We start from the raw sequence: 7,026 nt of genomic DNA on the forward strand, positions 1-7,026 counted from the left end.
GCAAAGAAATATCATATCAAGTAGGATGCTCTGGTTGGGATTCCCATTAATTTCAGAATTAATTGGAAGAATCAATAAGTCAAGTATTTGAGGACTCAGAGGCTTAGAGGGCTCAAGAGAAGGGGAAGATTATGAAAATAGGAGTTAAACAGGAGGAACCTGGGGCTGACTAGAAGTAAACAAAAAGGAATATTTCTGAGAGTTCAGAAGAGGGAACCCATAGGAGACAATTCAGATATAATGAAGTTTTCAAACTGTAATGGCATTAAGAAGTTGGAAATAGAGATGAGATCCAACTGACAGAAGCAGTCAAAGAGTTTTGTGGGACTGAGGACTTTAGGGTATTGATAAGTATGCATCTAATCATACACCAACAAACCTCCTTTTAAAGGGTGTATCCCCCCAAAAAGATAGTTAAAACCCAGGATTTCTAATATGAGTGGATAAGATAAACTGAAAGAAGAAATAATATAATTATTTAGAGAGAATTAAAATAACATACAAGAAGTTCTATAACATAGAATATCCACATGATCAGGAACTCTTGCTAACCTTTAATGAAAACCCAAGCCAATATTTGGTTTTTGTCAGTAACATTGAAAGTTTTCTCCAAAATGCCTGGAGGTAAATCAATGATAGAATCTTTAAAGGTGGAAAATGATGGTAGCCTAGAAGGAATCAGGAAGACTGAAACCAGCCAGTCCTAAATGAGAAAGACCAGAAAAAGTCAGGCTACCATTTGTCACGCATTTCACCACTGGTCTTTTTTCAATAGCATTCATTCAGTACAAATGCTCTTCTTGTGAAAGCTGGTGAGAACTGTACTACTGCTTTATATTCCTTCCTGGAGGAGGATTGGAAACAGCTTCTGTCACTGGAAGCAGTGAAAATTCAAGAAAAAAGAAAAAAAGAAAAAAAGCAGATTATGTCTCATGACATATTCATGACTTAAATCAAATGTTTTTCTTTGTATGATTAATTTGGAGATTTGATTAACATAGGTTATACATGTATAACCTATATTAGATTTCTCTTGGTCAATGGGAGAAGGGAGGTAAAGGAAGATGGGAAAAAATGGTGGAACTCAAAAGTTTACCAAAAAATTATTGTTGAAAGTTATCTTTACAAGTAGTTGGAAAAATAAATAAATAAATTTATTTTAAAACCCTTTTTTTCCTTTTTGGGGAAGGTGGGAGATAGTGTGAGTGTGAGAAAATAGGGTCTGAAATAATTGGTTTTGATAGAAAAATGAGTCAAAATTTGGAGCAATGAGGGACATAATTTCCCATTTGGTCTAATCTTCCCTTTTTTTCAGAGAAGTGATTTGCTCAAAATCATATAGGTAGTAACTGACAGATCTTCATTTCAATTTGAAAAAAACTTAGCCACAAATTTTTAAATATCACCAAAGTAAAGATCTAAAAAATTGTTTTACTGATTGCTATTTTAGAGTTTTATAGGTAAGTAAAAATCTTCCTTGTTCATGTTTAATTTCAATTGAATTTCACATTCAATCGAATCCTGTCCCAGCATTGCACATAGGTAAAAAATAGTCTGAATTACAAAAGAGAGGAATAGTAATAACATTTAGAGATCTGTCATTTTATGGGGAAAAGCTTTTCCTAAGAGAATAAGGCACATTAAATAATGATGACAATAATATTTGAAACTTATTTTAGATTTGCAACATGCATTATTTCACAAGATTCTCACCACATTGTGAAATGACTATTATTGTTATCTCCATTTTACAAATGAAGAAATTTAGGCTCAGAGACTCAGTGGTTTGATCAGAATCACACAACTAGTTAATATTTGAGGCAGATATTTGAGCTCAGATCTTTAATATAGCATTCTATTCATGTATCCTACTACCCCCAAGGATGTGAAACAAGAGCAAGGAGGAGGGAATGTAGAAAAGAAAATTAATAGCCTTCATTCAGGAACAAGAGAAACTGAACATTTTAAATAGCATTACAAAGTAATCTCTTTTAATAGTATGCTCACTGGGATTCTTCCGAATTGACTGAATGGACAAGGTGGGAAATAACTTTAAAAAATTAAGATGCTAGTAACAGTGAGTTCCTGTAACATTTCTTCCTTAGACTAAGTAAGTGCTCTGCCATTTAGCAAATCACAAGTTGAAGATGGGATGTGACTATATTTTAACTGATTGATTCTGGTTAGACAAGATAGGGCAGTTAAGTTTCACATTTTAACAAGGTTGGACAAACCTTGGAGAACATTGAATCAATCAAGGAATATTGCTCCAGAATGCTAATGCCAATAGTAGACCATGGGTAGATTTGATAATTCAAGATCTTTTGTGCTAGACTGGACCTCTTCGAAATTAAGATGTGGAAGTTCGTCAAGTCCTGTGCTCTAAAACAAGATGAAGATGATAAATACAAAGAAGCATGGAAAGACTTATATGAGTTGATGCTAACTGAAGTAGGCAGAGGCAAAACAATATAGACAATGTTTCCAGCAATGAAAATGGAAAGAACAACAACCAGAAAACAATGCAGGAACTGCATGTTGCAAAAATATAAACTGCTAAACTTCCATTTAAAAATTAAAACATGCTTGTTCCTTGGAAGGAAGACTATGGCAAATCTGTACAGCATTCTAAAAAACAGAGATATCACCTTGCTGACAGAGGTCTGTAAAGTCAAAGCTATATTTTTTTCCAGGAACAATGTTTGTTAGATTGTGACTAAAAGGAAAACTGAATCCTGCAAAATTGACCCTTTCAGATTTTGGTGCTGAAGAAGACTATTGAGAAACTGTTAGACATCAGGGAAGTCAAATCAATTAATACTTAAGGAAATTAATTCAGTCTTATTCACTGTGAAGTCAAATACTAAAGGTAAAGTTTTGGCCACATAATGAGAATACAGGACTCTTTGGAAAAGACCCTGATGTTGGGAACGAATAAAGATATGAGGATATGGGAGTAACAGAAGATGAGATAGATAGTGTCATGAAAAAAAACAAATATGAATTTGGATGAACTTTGAGAGATAGTGGAAGACAGAAGGGCATGCTAAAGTCCATGGTATCATAAAGAGTCTGATACTATTGAATGACTGAATAACAATAACAAATTTTCTCTTTCCAGCTAGCTTTTAAAAATGTAATGAAAAACTAATTAGCTGGAGGAGTTGTGAAAAACTGGTACATTAATGTATTGGGGTTTTTTTTTTTGTTTTTTAGTTTTTGCAAGGCAATGGAGTTAAGTGGCTTGCTCAAGGCCACACAGCTAGGTAATTATTAAGTGTCTGAGGTCAAATTTGAACTCAGGTACTCCCAACTCCAGGGCCGGTGCTCTATCCACTGTGGCACCTAGCCGCTTTACATTTAATGTATTATTGATGGAGCTGTGAACTGGTCTAACTATTTTGGAAAGTAATTTTGCAACTATTCTTCCAGAGCTATTAAACTGTACAGACCTTTTGACTCAGTGATACCTTTATTATCTAAATTCTAAAGAGATCAAATAAATATGAAAGGACATATATATATATATATATGTATATACAAAAATGCAGCTTTTATTGTGGTAGAAAAGAATTGGAAACTGAGAAATGCCCTTCAGTTGGGAAATGGCTGAATAGCATTAATATATAAATGTCATGGAATTCTAATATGTTGCAAGAAGCAAGGGAGGGGATGATTTCAGAAAACTTGGGAAGACTTTTATGAACTAATGCAAAGTGAAGTAAGCAGATCCAGAACAATTTATATGACAGCAATAATGTAAAGATAATAAATTGTGAAATACTTAGAACTCTGAACATCACAATTACAAAATACAATTCCAAAGGACTCATGATAAAATATACTATCCACCTCCAGATAGAGAACTGATGGACTTAGAGAACAGATTGAAGCATATGTTCTGTGGTTTTATTCTGTTCTCGCCTTTCTTCCTTCCTTCCTTTCTCTTTCTCTTTCTTTTTCTTTCTTTCTTTTTTCCTTTCTTCTTCCCCACCTCTTTTCTTCTTCCTCCTCCTTCTCCTCCTCCTCCTCCTCCTCCTCCTCCTCCCCCCTCCTCCTCCCCCTTCCCTCTCTCGCTTGCTCTTGCTCTTGCTCTTCCTTTCCCTCTCATTTATTTTGCATAATTATACAAATTTTAAATGGTTTTTGTTTCTCTTGTCTGATTCTCAATGGGTGGCTGAAGAGGAGAATGGGAGAGAATTACAAACTGGGAAGAAAACAAACAAACAAACAAATAAATAAAGGGTCCACCTATCCTTGAGCTAAATAAAACCAAGAGGCAGTGTGAACTAATGGATGGAAATTTAACCTTAGAGTCAGAGGTACAAGTTGTAGTTCTGCAAATGCATCCTGACTGTGTGATGCTGGGTCAGTGATTTAAAATCTCAATGTGCCTGGAAACTCTTTAAGAAAGAAAGTACTGGAGGAGAATAGTTCCTTTGGGAGTTCATTCATGGCTGACTCAATTTTTTTATTCCATTAATTAATTTAAAATTTCTGTTTCTTGTTCTGTTATCCTAGGTATTTTATATTTTTTGTGAACATTAATCCATTTTATTTAAATTTTCATGTTTTGTGGAGTTTATGGCTAGGTAAATTATTTTATTTTTTTTAATTTTTTTATTTTTTAGGTTTTTGCAAGGCAAACGGGGTTAAGTGGCTTACTCAAAGTCACACAGCTAGGTAATTCATTATTAAGTGTCTGAGTCAGATCTGAACTCAGGTACTCCTGACTCCAGGGTCGGTGCTCTATCCACCAAAGCCACCGAGCTGCCCCTAGGTAAATTACTTTTTCGCAATTTATTTTATTTCTTCTTCAGTTGTTTTCTCCTTGTTAACTCTTGAAATTAGAAATTTAGGTTTTCCTCCCCTTTTAAAAAACGGACTATCTAATGGTTTGGGCATTTTATTATTTTAAACAGTTTCAAGCTTTTTTAAAAAAATCAATTTAATTGGTATCTAAAATTTCAATTTTGTTAATCTTTTCTTTGATTTTTATTTTGGTGTTTAGTTGAGAGTTAAAATTTATTGTTTTTCTAGGTTTTCTTTTAAAATTGTATGGCTCAAAAATAAATAAAGTTATATGACTCTTGATCTATTTCTTCTTTTCCTTTTCTTTTTTTAAATTGAAATTTAATTTTATTTTTCCAATTACATAAATGGTGGTTTTTCAATATTATTCCATTTGCAAATTTATAAGTTCTACATTTTTCTACTACCCTTCCTTCCCCCCCTCTTCTCCATGATGGCAAACCATTTTGTACAAGATGTATATGTACATTTGTGTTTAACATATTTACATATTAGTCATGTTGTAAAAAAGTAATTAGAACTAAGGGAAAGAAAAAAAAGCATTCAATAGAAAGGAAAAACATAAAAGAAGTTTTTAAAAAAGTGAACATAATATGCATTCAGATTCCGTAGTTTTTTCCTCTGGATGTGGATGGCATTATCCAAAACTGCTGAGAGTTGCTGCATCCATCATAGTTGATCATGTCACAGTGTTGTATATGTGTACATTGTTTTCTTGGTTCTGCTTACTTCACTCAGCATCAGTTCATAGTTCTTCTTTTTCTTGATGAAAGTATTTTAAGAAATAGATGTTCTGGGGTGGCTAGGTGGCATAGTGGATAAAGCACCGGCCCTGGAGTCAGGAGTACCTGGGTTCAAATCTGATCTCAGACACTTAATAATTACCTAGCTGTGTGGCCTTGGGCAAGCCACTTAACCCCGTTTGCCTTGCAAAAACCTAAAAAAAAAAAATCCCCCAAAAGAAATAGATTTTCTTTTTAAATATTCTTTGCATTGATTCTAGATGGTTTGATATGTATTGTAATTTTTATCATTTATTTTTTAAATTTATTTTTATTAAACATATTATTTGAGTTTTACAATTTCCCCCTCAATCTTACTTCCCCCCCACCCCATGGAAAGCAATCTGTCAGTCTTTACTTTGTTTCCATGTTGTACCTTGATCCAAATTAGGTGTGATGAGAGAGAAATCATATCCTTAAAGAAGAGACAAGAAGTCTAAGAGGTCCCTAGATTAAAGGGAATAGTCCTTGAACTTTGTTCAAACTCCACATGTCCTTATCTGGATACAGATGGCACTCTCCTTTGCAGACAGCCCAAAATTGTCTCCATTTGTTGCACTGATGGAATGGGCGAGTCCTTCAAGGTTGATCATCACTCCCATGTTACTGTTAGGGTGTACAGTGTTTTTCTGGTTCTGCTCATCTCACTCAGCATCAGTCCATGCACATCTCTCCAGGCTTCCCTGAATTCCCATCCCTCCTGGTTTCTAATAGAACAATAGTGTTCCTTGACATATATATACCATAGTTTGCTAAGCCATTCCCCAATTGGAGGACATTTACTTGATTTCCAATTCTTTGCCACTACTTTATCATTTATTTTGTTGAAATTTTCTACTGTTCTATATGATTTGTTCTTTAAGATTAAACTATTTAATCTTTATTATTAATGATAGCATTTGCAAGGCTCTTTAAGGCTTGCAAAGATTTCTACCTATGTTAACTCTTTTGATTAATTGTTATTAATCCTTTCTTCAAAAACCTTTACTGAATACATGTTTAGTTTGTGTTTGATATCCTTATTTTTCCATATATCTATGAAGTTTTTATATCCTAGTTCATAGCCAGTTTTTGTTAAAGTGCTATGCATAGTTGATATATATATATATATAATACATGTACATAAACAAAATATATATAAGCATATATATACTATATATGCATGTGTATATGCATACATCCCTCCCACAATCCTCTGTGTTCTCATTCAGTAATAACTAGAGCTCAATTATATCTAATTTTTCTAAAATTCTATTCATTAAATTTTTTTTATTTATCTTTGTTCAGATTTTTCCAGGTCTTAGAAGGATATATTCAAATCTCCAATTATAATTTTTCTTCCTTGTGCTAAATCAATGAACTTTTCCTTTAAGTAGTAGCTGCTATGTATTTGGTAATATATATCTGAAATATTAATATTAACTCATTGTTT

Source organism: Macrotis lagotis, chromosome X (genome assembly GCF_037893015.1).
Source record: "Macrotis lagotis isolate mMagLag1 chromosome X, bilby.v1.9.chrom.fasta, whole genome shotgun sequence".
Lineage (NCBI taxonomy): Eukaryota > Metazoa > Chordata > Mammalia > Peramelemorphia > Peramelidae > Macrotis > Macrotis lagotis.